The sequence below is a fragment of the Micromys minutus genome (assembly GCF_963924665.1).
Source record: "Micromys minutus genome assembly, chromosome: 24".
In the NCBI taxonomy this organism is placed as follows: Eukaryota; Metazoa; Chordata; class Mammalia; order Rodentia; family Muridae; genus Micromys; species Micromys minutus.
The window spans coordinates 48,408,453-48,422,793 of record NC_137959.1 but is presented as its reverse complement, the minus strand read 5'-3'; the positions used below and the strand labels follow the sequence as shown (position 1 = coordinate 48,422,793).

At 47.8% G+C, this 14,341-nt stretch overlaps 1 long non-coding RNA gene across 3 annotated transcripts; it reads right to left on the bottom strand.

Annotated features, from left to right (window-relative positions):
- Positions 1–2,744: 2,744 nt before the first annotated feature.
- On the bottom strand, positions 2,745–13,303 carry LOC308435949. 3 transcript variants are annotated; one of them, XR_013975516.1, is made up of 6 exons: positions 13,208–13,303; positions 9,396–9,662; positions 6,895–7,024; positions 5,272–5,339; positions 3,096–3,260; positions 2,745–2,986 (listed from the first exon to the last, which is right to left on the bottom strand). It is a non-coding gene; the product is annotated as an uncharacterized lncRNA (long non-coding RNA). The 3 variants fall into 3 exon arrangements; XR_013975517.1 differs by lacking the exon at positions 5,272–5,339; XR_013975515.1 differs by having other exon boundaries at positions 3,096–7,024.
- Positions 13,304–14,341: the final 1,038 nt, after the last annotated feature.

Genomic DNA, 14,341 nt, shown 5'->3' with positions numbered 1-14,341 from the left:
GGACGGATTATCTGAGATGGATCCAGAAGCACTAAGATGTACATTTGGCATCCTTGGCAGTCACAGTGGGAATTTGGGATCCTGGTGGCTCTGCAATTTGTCGAAAGGAGATGCTGACACTCCAAGTCTTCAAGACTTGGTGAGTGCAGGACAGGTTGTGTTACTGGATCACACTGGAGCACATTTCCATATCACAACGCATGCATAAGTCAGAGGACAACTTAAGGAAGTTATTTCTCTTCTCCCACCATGTAGGCTCAGGTCATCAGGCTTGGTGGCTGTCCTAGGTTTTACTGCTGTGAACAGACACCATGACAAAGGCAGCTCTTATAAGGACAACATTTAATTGGGGCTGGCTTACAGACTCAGAGGTTCAGTCCATTATCACCAAGACTGGAACATGGCAGCATCCAGGCAGGCATGGTGCAGGAGGAGCTGAGAGTTCTACATCTTTATCTGAAGACTGCTAGCAGATACTGACATCTTGGCAGCTAGGGTGAGGGTCTTAAAGCCCAAACCCACAGTGGCATACCCACTCCAAAAGATCACACCCTTTCCAACAAGACCACACCCACTCCAACATGGCCATACCTACTCCAACAAGGCTACACCTTCAAATAGTGCCACTCCCTGGGCAGAGAATATACAAACTATCAAAGTGGCAAATGCCATTACCCACTGGTCTACCTTGTTGGCCCAGAATATTTGCTTTTGTTTTTTTCAGCATCTTTCCCCTTTGACTACATGTGAAATTGAAGCCAGCACTAGGATTGGGGTGGGGGACTTACATTGTGTTCTTAAGCAAAAGCTAAGAGAATGTGAACTTGGAAGCATTGTCTCTCCAGCCCGTACAGCCACGGAGGCTGCTGACCGATACTTGCTGCCCGCCTTATTTTTATTTATCTATTCATTTATTTTGCTGTGTGAGTGCGTGGGCATGTATGTGTGCAGACTCACAAGCCTAAGTGTATCTGGAGGAGGATATCATGGGGTGCACTTTCTTACCCTCTGTCTTATTCCCACAAGATGGGCTAACCTATTGAACCTGAGTCTGGGCTGGCCTTCAAGCTCCAGCAATCTTCCTACCTCTGCCCCCAGCATCACTGATATTGCATATGGTCACACCTGAGTATTTAATTAATTTATGGTCACTGGGGATTTGAACTCTGGTCCTACTGCTTGCACAACAAATCCTATTCCCAGCTGAGACAGCTCTTCAGTACCTAACTCCATGACTGATACAGAAAAACAATGTAGAGCACACTCAGCTGATGTTCAGACTCCAAACCAGCATCCACCTGGGGCTGGGGCTGGGTAACCCTGGTCTGTAAATCCTTTACATATGGTTTTGGTGATCCAGATCCACTCAGTCTTGGACAGGGATGTGCAGTCTCTGTTCAACCTGGCACACTTCAAGAAAGCCAGTTTATTCCTTGGAAGCAGAAGGCTCACCGGCTCTTGGATGCATTTGCTTGCCTTCTTCCTGCAGCAAACATTTCGAGTCAAGCAACCATTTGCACGTCTTTGTGTGTAGCCATTCACAGTGAAGGAGTAGCTTCCGTAGAAAATGTTAGCCTAGTTTTCAGCTCGGGAAGGTTTTCCTGTCATCCATGGTATCTTGCCTCTGTGCTCTCATCACTGAGGAAGGTCTCAGAGTGACATCCCCATCACCCTGTATGATACTCAACAGATATTAAATGTAGGTGGCCTTACTCTTTGGAGCTGAGAATACCTGTGATGGAGTGTGAGGTATCACTCGGGATGGGTGAAGACTCGAGATCCTTGTCATTTGTGTCATTTCCCTGACAGCTCCCAGCCAACCACTTGGGCAAAGCACATTAACAATGAGCTCCTTTGGCCCAGGGGTGAGATGACAAAAGTCTGAGGCCTGGATGCCCTTCAGAGTTGCTAAACTAGGCCTGGACTTCTCCCCACCTCTTACTACAGTGTGCAAGCCCTCTTCTGCTGGTTTGGCTATGGTGGTGACTTCTGCCTAAGAACACAAGCGGCATGCCAAGAAGTGAACAGATATCTCCGTTCTCCTTCAGCTAGAGTGCTGGTGTGCCTCGTGGTAACTTTTAGACAGGTGGTCTGCCTTCCCTCAACTCAAACACATTTCAGCACCTCTAAAAGATTCTAGGCAGACATTCAGTCACCTGGGCCTTGCTGTTCTCTTTTCAAAATAATGGCCTTAATGGGTATTGTGGGCCTTGTCTCTGGTAGGTGAGACTATGCATTGTTTGTATAAACAAGCAACACATCCAACCCATGTGAGTTATTATTTTTTAACATCTACAGATGATTACAATTAATGAAACACCTGTTTATTTCAATGCCCAAGCTTAATTTATTATTGATTCTCATCTATGCATTTTTAAAAATTCTTTGTGTATATGTATGTGTAAGATGTATGCGTGTATGGTCTATGTATGTGTGAAAACATATGTGTGGAGATCTGGGGATAGCCTTTGGTGTTTGTTCTTGCCTTTCACCTCACTGGAAACCATAGCAGTAAATATTAAGAAAGCGGGAAGAGGTTCCATGCACCACACCATGCTACCTCCTGCTACTCTTTGTCTCTGGTGGCCTCTCTGCCACCATGGCGAGCCTCATGCGGTGGCTGCCCTCTCCCGGCTAGCTCTCTGCTGCGAACTCTGCTCACATTCCCAGCAGCCCAACAAAATCAAAACTTTTGAAACTTATTATTTATCAATCAGATTTATTTTGGTGAATTCTCACCCCACACAACATCCACACAATAAACTCAAAGCCAATTGATAATGATATAAACTGTCCATCTACATGAGGCAAATTGTTCTGTAATAATTTCTAAGTTATAAATCCTCTGGTAGCAGATTCCAATGGAATCTTCCTCTCTTCCATCTTCCTCTATTCCCAGAAGTCCCTTCTCACCCAGTGATTGGTCCCCTGAAATCCTTTTCACTGTCCAATCACAGGCCTTGCCTTGTCTTGTACCTGTCTTCACCTGCACATAGACATCAACCACAGGAAACAGGGTCTTGGTGTTGCTACTGATGCTGGGGTGCTGGCCTGTGAGCTTCTGGGGGTTCTCCCACCCGCATTTCCTATCTTACCATTGTACTGATGATCACATGCCGTCATGTCCAGTTTTATGTGGGTGCTGGGGATCCGAACTCCAATCCTCGCGGTTGTGCAGCAGACATTTTACCCGCTGAACTGCAAGTTCCTCAGCTTGGTCCATAGGAATATTACAGCAGTGACCACTGACCCTTGGGAGTCTGCCATGTATGGGAGGGGTAATAAAAAGACCCCCATACGTGAGGACATGAGGATCTTTCACACAGAAGAAACCCACCATGAATTCAACACAGAATTCCAAGGACAGTGAAGCCCAGGCTGCCATAGTAAAACTGCCGATTCACAGATAAGAACTCGGAACCCTCTGCCAAAATGCTCTATATCAAATGTCCTGCACATCAGGTATTTATATTACGATTTATAACAGTATAAAATTACAGTTAGGAAGTAGCAAAAGTAATTTTACAGTGGGGGGTGTTCACCACAGCATGAAGAACTGTGCTAAGGAGATGCAGGGTTAGCGAGGTCGAGAACCACTGCTTTAAACTGAAATCTTAAAACCCATGTCTATCTTGTTAGTCCCTTCCTGCTTTTTTATCTCCTGCTTTGTGATGGTATGGATTGAACCTGTGACCCCTGCATGCTAGACCAGTGCCCTACCACTGAGTCTCAGCCTCAGTTTCCCAATCTGCTCTTGGACGACTAAATGGAGGTGTTGGCCTGTTTTTAGGTCTGTCTGGCAGCCACAGCATTCTTTCCACAGAAGAAAAGACACCATGGTTGCTAGGTTTTAGGACATCTCCACCTTCTGCCTCCCTGACACCAGACACTCTTCTCTCTGTCATGTCGTTTTGTGCCCAGTGCCTAAGCTTTCTGCCAGATTTTAGGCTTTGTGGGCCCATGACTGTATCCACCTTGTTAGCTAAAGGCTTTGCATCCTCGGTCTAGCCAGTGTTTGTTCAGAAAATGGGTTGCTCTTCCACCTTGCAGATTAAAGACAGAAACGGGAAGGAGTCATTAAAGGCAGGAGCACTATCTGCTAAGTGTGCTGTCTCCGCGTTTCCCCTTTGCGAGAATTTCTGGAATGAGTGAAAAACCTTTCTCTCCCTGGGTTACAGAAGTAACACCCGTTCACCATGGGAACAGCACGAGGTGATACAGATGAGAACAAGCTGAGCACCTCTCCCAGGCTCATCTCCAGGACCTTACAGGATGTGTCCTTCTAAGGTCTCTTTTCCCCATCTTAACCCATGCTCTGGTCTCCCAAGAGATGACCCCTTTGGTACCACTTGGCTTTCTGTATGTCTGGCAGGAGGTAGGGTGGGAAGCTTGGCAGAGCCCTCCCTAAGTTACTGGTTTCGGCCTCCAGTGGAGTTTCCGCCTTATGGGTTTTGTTTTTGTTTTTGTTTTTGTTTTTTGTTTTTGTTTTTTGCACAGGGGCCACAGTCTGCAAGTTGTGTCACCCCCTGTGCGCATGACTCTGCCTCCCCCTCCCCGAACACCTTTAAATGGACTGTTTCCATGAGTTGTGCCTCCTGTGCAGACTGATTGGAATGAGACGCACCTCCGCAGTCACAGTCTTCCTGCATGCTCTGTTTTGCAGCCTGCCTTTTTAATGTGTTTAAGGTTAACAACCTCTGTTATAAGATCCTGGAGGTTTTCCATGCTGGGCACTAAGATTTACCCTTCTGCAGTGAGCAAGTGCTCTGCTGCTGAGCTGCACCCTTCCTTCCTATTATTTTCATCTTTGTTTTATGCATGTGTATTTACATATGTGTGGGCACACACATGTAGAGGACAACTTGCTGAAGTCAGTTCTCACCCTTTGCCATGTGAGTCCTAGGGATGAAACCCAGGTAATCAGGTTGGATTCTACCTTCCTAGCTCTCTTGTCTCCCTTTTTATTATATTTGCTTAGATGCCAGGCTTGACTAAGTTGCTCAGGTTGGCCTCAGACTTTTGATCCCCTGCATCAGCTTCCAGGGTAGCTGTGACTCCTCTAAGAATTCTTCCTCCCATGCCAGCAAATACAATCGCATACTTGCGTTATTTTGTCTGATAATATTTTCCAGTTGGATTTAATTAAATCCCACAGACTGAATCCACACAGTACTTACTGGGGATAGGATGTGTCTTAGTCAGGGTTTCTATTCCTGCACAAACATCATGAACATGTTGCAAGTTGGGGAGGAAAGAGTTTATCTAGCTTACACTTCCACATTGCTGTTCATCACCAAAGGAAGTCAGGACTGGAACTCAAGCAGGTCAGGAGGCAGGAGCTGATGCAGAGGCCATGGAGAGATGTTACTTAGTGGTTTGCTTCCCCTGGCTTGCTCAACCTACTTTCTTACAGAACCCAGGTCTACCAGCCCATCCACAATGGACTGGGCCCTCCCCCTTGATCACTAGTTGAGAAAATGCCTTACAGCTGGATCTCATGGAGGCATCTCCTCAACTGAGGCTCCTTTCTCTGTGATAACTCCAGCTGTGTCAAGTTGACACAGAACCAGCCAGTACAGGATATATCCCTTGCTCTCGCTCAAGGGGCTGCACAAGGCGGGTAATGTGAAAATAACTGTAGTGAAATCAAAGGTGTTAGGAGGGGGTTACTATCTAAGAGCAGAAAGAAAACAGAGACAAAGGACCTTCTCAGAGCAGGGGCATCACTGTGTTATGCCAGAGGTAGTGGAGACTTCGACACTGGGGACTGTTAGCAGAAGATATTCTAGGCGGAGCTGGCTGACCTGGAGAGGAACACCTACAGCGAGTTGAGCAGCGAGGAGCCCTGTAAGTGAGCAGAGCTGGGCGTTCTCTGTCCCGAGGTCTTTATTCATCCCTTCCACAAAGCAGTTTTCTGGAATGACTGACATTTTCCATTTCCCTTCTAGATCGTTATTTCCAGGAAGCTGGCTTGGTTCCCTCACATCCTGACGCATACCCATATGGCAGGAACCCTGAGTAGAAGCTGGTGGGACAAGTCTGAATGGGCAACCTGTGGTGGGATGGATGCCCGGTCCTCTGGTCACTGAGCACTTTGTGGAAAGCCCTTTGTACCCGCTCCTTCTGGTGACACCCCTTCTCTGATTTCAAAAGCTCCAATTTTTAAATTTTTATGGAATTGTCCCTTCAGAACATATTATGGAGGGAGGGGATGCCATCTGCCTGGAGGCTGCTCTGTCCTGTCTCCATGGGTTTCTCTTTCTGAATGTGGGTCACCAAAGGGACAATTTGGGAGAAAAGTCCAGGGCTCGGATTTCCCTGTTCCTGTCCACAGAGAACCCCCCCCCAACCACAATCGTTTCTCAGAACTGACTGAAGGCCAGAGATGGGCTCTCCTAATATCAAACACGAGGAAGGATCTCTCCTCTTTTCTGGGTCACCCAAGAATACTCAGAATCGTGAACTTGTTTTGTTTCGGGACAGTATTCCTCACTGGCCTGGAACTCACCCAGTCGGTTGGGCTGGCTGGTGGGCAAGCCTCAGCAATCTCCCTGTCTCTGCCTCTCCAGCACCCAGATTACACAAAAAGGTCCCACACATGGCTTTTTTTTTTTTTTTTTTTTTTTTTTAACACATGGGCTCTGGAAATCAACCCAGGTCTTTGTGCTTTTGTGGCAAACATTTTACTAATCGAGTCTTGGCCCTCTTAAACAGGATCTCACTCTGCCCTGGCCATTTGGGAACTTCTGCATAGTTGAGTCTGCTCTCAAACTTGCAGCATTCTCTCACCTTGGCCTCCTGAGTTCTGGGGTTATGGGTGTGAGCCACCATACCGAATGGTACTGGTTGCTTTTGAGTCTTTTTCGTGAGGAGACACCTGGCAGGGGGACTCACCTTACACGTTAGTCCTTCCTGTGTTTTACTTGGAACTCCTGTGGGAAGTGTGCATTCCTTTGTACATGAGAATCCACTGTTTTTCTCACGCAACACCAGGTCTCTTAGAATGGATGCAGCAGACATCAATCTGGGAAAGGGAAGTTGGGAGGGATGGAGCTTACCAGGCTCTCAAAACAATTCCCCATGCCTGAATTCTTCATTCCCAGCCCCTGGAAGAAATGTTAAATAAACGTCGAGCATCTGGTTTACAGTCTGAGTCCAGTTAATCTGTCAGACTCCTGAGCCACACATTGCAGGTCACGGAGGTAGTGACGGGAACCAGGACGGGCGGGTGGAACTTCCTCGGGTCCTGTTACAACCATCTTGTAAACACTTGGGAGAACCTGCTGGCTGTTGGAAACCCGGACTCTAAACACTGTTTACTTCTGAATAATTTGTAAATCCTTTCCCGGCTCAAGTAACCATAAAGTCCCGCAAAGCACTTTATAAACATTCATTAGAGTCTTACAGAAATCCTTTGAGATCTGCATGATTATTCCCATTTGGCAGGGGAGTAAACTGAGTCACGACAGTTGAAAGATCTGCTCAAAGCCATGCCAGGGGCAGGGGCTGGGTCTGATCTGGAGCTCAGACTTCTAGGCTCCTCAGCAGGTGAGCTGTTCCGTAGAATGTGCTGGATCAGCCATAGCCAGGCTCCTGTGACCCCCTACAGGGACACTGGGTTCTTTGATAACCCTTCTCTTGGTTCCTTGGGAGTGACTGAGGCCCCCTGACTCCCAAAAACACATGGACCAAGGCTAAAGGCTCCACTCTGAAGAAGCAGCTGAGAGAGATACCAGCCTGTCGTTTGTCTCCAGGTTTCCTCACTCAGCTGCATGGCTTCCATTGCTGGCTGAGGAGAAAGACTGTAGGCACAGCTTCTCCATGCAGCGCAGCTCAGAACGACCGTTAACTGGGTCCAGTTAACACTCTACGTTCTTAACTGCTTCTTATTTTTCTCTTAAAAATATTTATTTTCATTTATGTGTTTGTGTCTCTGGGTGGGCACATGCAGGTGAGTGCAGTTGCCCAGAGGCTGGAAGAGCGGGCCAGGTCACCTGGAGCTGGAATCAGATGCTTATGAGCCATAAGATGTGGTGCTGGGAACTGATCCTCTGAAGAGCAGCAAGTGCCCTTAATTGCTAAGCCATCTCTACAGTCCCTGACTTTCCTACATGAGTACTTCTGTTCACAGGGACATGGAAGAGGTTATCTGTTCTCTTAGCCCCCCTGTCACTTAGAGTTTAAGCATAGGACACATGGTGGCCAGGTGGAAGCCCTTCCTGGACCTCTGGGTGACTGATAAGAAACAGCAAAGGACCCAAGAATCTGCTGCTGGGGGAGTGCTACTCTGGTTAGCTATGGTGCTATGGGGTACACACAATGGCTCCTGAATCGGAATTTTAGGGAGGTCTCTTGTTCCCAGGTTGCTACTGCACATGAACCTTGGCTGTGGCTGCAGCAGCCTGCCCCAGCCTGCTCGGCTTCCTTACTCATTATCAGAAAAGTCCCAAGTCGATTTGTGAGTTTACAGCAACCATTTCAATTCACCTCTTTCTGCTGTTAGTCATGAGGAAGGAGAGGTTTTGATGGATACACAAGTAGTCACCGGGTCAGGCATTGGTGGTGGGGGATCCTCCCCCCTTCCCTTAATCATATTACAGAGAGATGAGCCAGATAGGGAGTTGACAGGTACTTGTCAAAAAGGCTGGAAGGTGTTCTGGGCCCATCATGAACCTTTGTGTTCTCAGCTTGGAGAAGGTATCTCCTACTGACTGTTAAGGTAATGCTACACATTTTGTGACATTTAATGGTCACTGGATCTGTTCTGTGATTGATTTTCTTTTTATAGGTCATTAAATGTTGGTTGAGCTTCTGCTCAAATTCATATCCCTGGCCTGTGTCAAAAGTCTCCATTACCATGGCAGCAAATGTTGTCTAGTCAGGCTGCCATGTTTGTGGCCTGACACTGGGGGGAGGGGCTCTATTCTTCCCTTGGGATCCACTGATGAAGGGTCTGGATGTGTCTTCTAAGACTGTCCTGGGTGCTGATAGCCAGCAGGGACTTTGAGGATTTGTCCAGGATGCTCAGTAGGTCATCAATAGGACGTACCTGGGCCAGACACTCTCCATTGGCCACAGCACTCCTTCCCCAGGCAGCACTGAGCTTCGAGGAGGTGGTAGAATGGAGCTAGGCTGGGCCAGGGGACCTGGGAAACAGCTACCCAAGCTTCCTCTGAGCCAGGAACAATCTTAAGGAGTGTCACACAAGTCAAAGTACACAGTTCTGGGAGGCGTGAAACTGGAGATCTGCTCTGAGCTGTTCCCACATGCAAATGCATTCAAGAGGTTGGCTTTCAAACCTTCAATGGTGAAACCCAAATAAGAACAAACAACACGTTAACATTACCCCTACCACATTAACAACCCCTCCTGCATGTTGACTCTAGCACACCCACCTGGCCCATCTCATGGTTTTGTTCTTCATCTGTTTGTCTTCAAAACAGTTTCTAGTCTCTGAAACAAGGAAGCCTTTCCAACATGGCTGAAATGAAGAATGGAGGGGTAAATGGAAATGTCCAGCTGCTGAGAAAAAAGTGTTGACTTGGATCAACAAAGGCCTTGGAAGAAGAGGTCCATTGCAGAGAAAGTCTCGGTGCAGAGGCTGCTTCTAGCAGAGGTGACAAGGCAGTGACCTTCTTCTACCACAGGTATAAGGCAACAATCTGCTGGAGAGCCAGGATGAAAATTAGAAATCACAGTTGCTAAAGTAAACACAAGCTCAGTGCTTAGAACCCATGTTAAAGAAGCCACCCATGAGGTGGCTCACACATGCTATCCCAGTCCCGAGGAGACAAACACAGATTTCTCCAAGCCCAGCCTTCTTGGTGCCATACAAGCTAGTGAGAAACCCTGTCTCAAAAACCATACCAAACCAAACCAAACAAAAAAGGTGGTTGTCTCCAGAGAAAGGATACTTAAGGTTGTCTTCTGACCTCCACATGCACACATATGTATGTACCCCCAAATGTATTAGAAAGAACACACACACACACACACACACACACACACACCAGAAAAAGGAACAACCTGGATGGTTCTGTCTGTTATTCTCATTGTTAATCTAGAAGCCCAGATATGGCTTAGGCTATGTGGAAACACTGTCATGTCATGGTTAAGCTCAGGGAGGAGGTATGGATGGGGGAGGGAGGAGGTATGGTTGGGGGACTCGCTAGTTGACCTTTCCTGAAAGTGTTCTATAGTAGCTTTCCTTGAGTTAACCCCTGAGACAAACCCTGTGAGCTCTCCAACCTTTACTGCTCAGTGACTCAGTTTCCCCACTGATAAAACAGGGGGACAGGTCTACAGTTCTAAACTTGCCTGTAAAACATGCGGGAGAGCCTTGAAATAAAGGTGGTATTTAGGGAGAGTTCAAAGTGTTATGTAATTATTTTATTGCCCCTTTTATTCCTGAGATTTTTCTATTTGCTTAGCTTACAAACCCGGGGCAGAGCCATAAAACCGTTTTTATACCAGAGCCTCTTGGACTCATCATGTAACAACGGCAGATCACTTTGGCCCTGAAAGTGTTTAGATCCAGGGTTGAAGACATGCCCAATGGGAACCTCGGCTATTTCTGCCAAATGAAGGTCTTTACTGTACCCTGAAACTGCTGGTGCCAGGACCACGTGTATTTTCTTAGCCTCCCAATGACCACCTTGATCTATGACTGAGTTAAGCTGACAAAGAGGATGGTCTGAAATACCAACCCATGTTTCATACCTCCTTGTCTTTCTTGTTTGTTTTCTGTTTGTTTGTGTTTTGTCTTTTCTTTTCCTTTACCCCCTCTTCCTTCCTTTGTTTCCTGATCACCTTTTCTTCATTTGAGATGTAGTCTCAGTATGGCTCAGACTGGTTTGAGTGCTCTATGTGGCTAGCACAGGTTAGCTTCAGCCTCTTCTATGAATACCCTCAAACCAGTTTTTTTTTTGCATTTTTTTTTTTGAGAAAGGGTCTTAGGTGGTCCTCCTGCACATATCTCCCAAGGGATTACAGGTGTGTGCCACCCTGCCCAATTTCCCTCACTCTTTTTCTAGTTACAAAGCTGGATCTTCACAATCCTTTTCCAATACCATCAACTCAAAGCCACAGGAAGCAAGAAGTTGGAAGTTGGAAGGTGGTTCTTTCTTTACTTTAAAAACTAAGACATGCGGTGTCCTGTTAGAAGAGTCAGTGCTTGAGGTTAATTTACAGAAATGGGAGTTTCAGGACATTAGGCTTGTTGCTTTTCTGATCCTCAGCTTCCACTCAAAACAAAACCTTCTGACCCTATGTAAAGGCAAGAAAGGCCTCACCTGTACCGAGAGGAGCTGTCCTCAAGCCCCCATGCTTGCTCTCAGGCATCAGGCGCTGTTCTACAAACCCTACCGTGTAACTCATCTGTAAGACCAGGGAATTCAGACCAGAACCTGAGCTTGAGAAACTTCAAACGCTCTGGGAGATAGAAGACGACACCTGAGCAAGGTCACTGTGTGCCTAGCCTCCGGGAGATCTTTCTAGAATACTGGAGAGTTGCAGTGGTCCCCCTAGAGCCCTTTGGGGAATCACCAACAGTGCCCCCCAGAGATCTACCTACCCTCTTCTGCATGGCAATATTTTCTGCCACAGAACACCACAAGCAAGGTTTTGAGTTCATGGTGGCCTCTGTTTGTCTTCATTCTCCTTCCCTTTGGCCACCCTTTTGGCTAAGGTTTTTGGTTCCCCACATCAGGATCTTGTCAGTATGCTTCTGTCTCGGGTTCTCCCTCTAGGCCTACTTCCTCCAGCCTGCTTCCCAAGTTGCAACAAGACAGTTGTTAGATCTGACCCCGATGGTGCCCTTCCTATCTACTTAGGAGACTGGGGCAGGGGGACAGAAACTTCTAGACCTGCTTGGGTTACAGAGTGAGTTCAGGGTCACCTTGGATAACTGGTTCCCTGGCAAAGCCCCAGTCTGACCTCAGAACCAGTTTCTGACACTAAAGACCTTTTGCTGTGAACCACCTCAGCCATCCGGAAGTACAGTAAGTTCTCTTGGTTTTGAAACTCTTTGTTTCTGTTACATATCGAGTGCCTCTCACAAGCTTCTTCCTTTTCCTTAAGGTCTATAAGCACCCCCCCCACACACACACACACAAAGGGATACAGCCTCCATGACCGGGAAGCTCTTTGAATTGCTTTGCACACAAGAAGCATGTGTTCCATATGTGTAATGGTTTCAGGAAAGGTTTGTCTCTGTCCTGCAGAGGCTGAGTGGTGGCAGCCATGCTATAAAAGAGACACCCTGGTGGAGCCTGGGGGCCTGTCTATGACAGACAGGAGTGTCAGCCCTGCCTCTGGGGGGACTCTCTATGACAGGCAGGAGTGTTGACCCTAACTCTTGAACTGGGTTCAGGAAGCTGTTGGGTGCTGGGAAATTTTTTTCAGGACAGAAAATAGAACCCGGAGGAGGTTCTGGAGCCTGGCAGGTGATAAGATATGCACAGGTCCAGCTGAGTGGCCCCAAGGTGGCCTCTGCTAGCACTGGCTTCCTCCAGCCGGGGCTCTTGCTGCTCTCCAGAGGAACCAGAGAATAAACATACAACGGAATGAGTCCTGATCTTAGCTGTGGGAAATTAGAATGAAAAGGTCACTAAAATCAGCTTTTCTTGCCATTTGCTATGTTTGTTTTCACCACGTTTTTATACAAAGTAATGGAATTAGGAAAATAACCATGGTTGTTGTCAACAGCACTAACACACACACATGGGCACACACACAATTCACATACATACATACACAGATGTACACACACATATACACATGCACGCACATATATACACATGCACACACATAGGTACACACATATACACACATGCACACACATTCGCACACACACACACACATGCAAGCATACAAATACAAATGCTCATCCTCAGCTTTGAGCATGCATAAACTTTAAGGTCTCCCATCCAGCTTCCTGTCTGTCACCTTGCCTGGTCAGGTTTCTCTGGCTAACCCCTCGAGCCTCCGGATTCCTCTCCCAGATCCATGGTTTTCCATCCTAATTTTTATGGTGTTTCCCAGGATTAATAGTTAACATATTCATCTTCTCCCCCAAGCCCTCTGTTATCAGCGAGTGCCCTGAGTAAAGATTAACTCTGCTTAACAGAAGCATATTAATCATCTACAGGCTTTGGGCCAATTATTCTTGGTCACCTCCCCCTAAAGGTCTCATCCCATAGTCACTGACCTTCACCAACACCTGGGTCTAGAGACTTGGAAAAAGCCAACCTTAGGAGAACTGATGAGCCAAGAAAGGTCACGAAGTGTTGACAGCGGGTGACGCTGGTGCTCTGTGCTTTTTAACTCAGGACCCTATAAAAGGACTGGGCTGTGCCTCTTTAAAAAAAAAATGTTTTGCAAGCCAGGCCTAATCTCCGGTACATTCTTTGTTGCTGGGAGACTCGGAGTGGCCTGTACAGGCTGTTCTTTCTGGGAATCATAGTTCAAAGTGTCCCGACCCAAACACACATGTTGTCATTGTGCCTGTCCTTTGCGTGGGGCTGGGACATCCGACTTAGGAAACCTCTCCTGAGCAAGCAGGCCCAGCAGCCAGGATCCACAGCCAGCAGGGTGGCTCCAGGCTCCCAGTGCAGGGAGGGGCCTCCAAAAATGAGGTGGTGGCTTCTGCCCAGGGAGCTGAAGAAGGAAGAGGAGGAGAGGGAGGAGGGGTGCGTCCATAGGGTCTCTCCTGGCACGGGGCTGCAACAGTTGAGCCCAGGTTGCAGATGGAGTGTGGCCAGCACAGTCAAGTGTCCGGAGGGGCATTTCGGGGTTGGATGTGGGGGGGCCTTTATCCACTCTGTAGTGGAGTAGGGCGGGGGTGGGGGGAGCCAGGCCTGGGTCCAAATTCCTGCTCTGTTTGGCTAATTCTCCTTCCTCCTTGGAGAAGACAAGAGTGGAAGGGAGAGGTCGTTCAGAGGGGGACCGAGGCCTGGAGCCTGCCAGACTTATTAGGAAAGATGTTGTCGGGGTCTTGGCAAACTTTCTCCATCGTCCCGCCCCAGTGTGACTGGTTCCTGTCACCCTGGCTGACTCCACAAGCCCAAGCGCCTCGCCTTGCTGCCCCACATTCAAACATTTCCACATTAGGCCACTGGCCCGCCTCTCTGGCAGTGTGGGAGGTGCCTGCTGACCCGGGGTGGCCTTGCCTGGCCTGCCTCCCCTGCAGGTACAATTGCTCTTTTCTGGGTCAGCCTTGTGATCTGGTGTCCAGGCACTTGGCAGAATTTAGCAAATGTTCCTCAGGGCTCTGTTTCTTGGTTACACTATTCACACCGACACCCTTGGGACCATGGGGGAAGGGAACTGCTGTCTCTGTCTC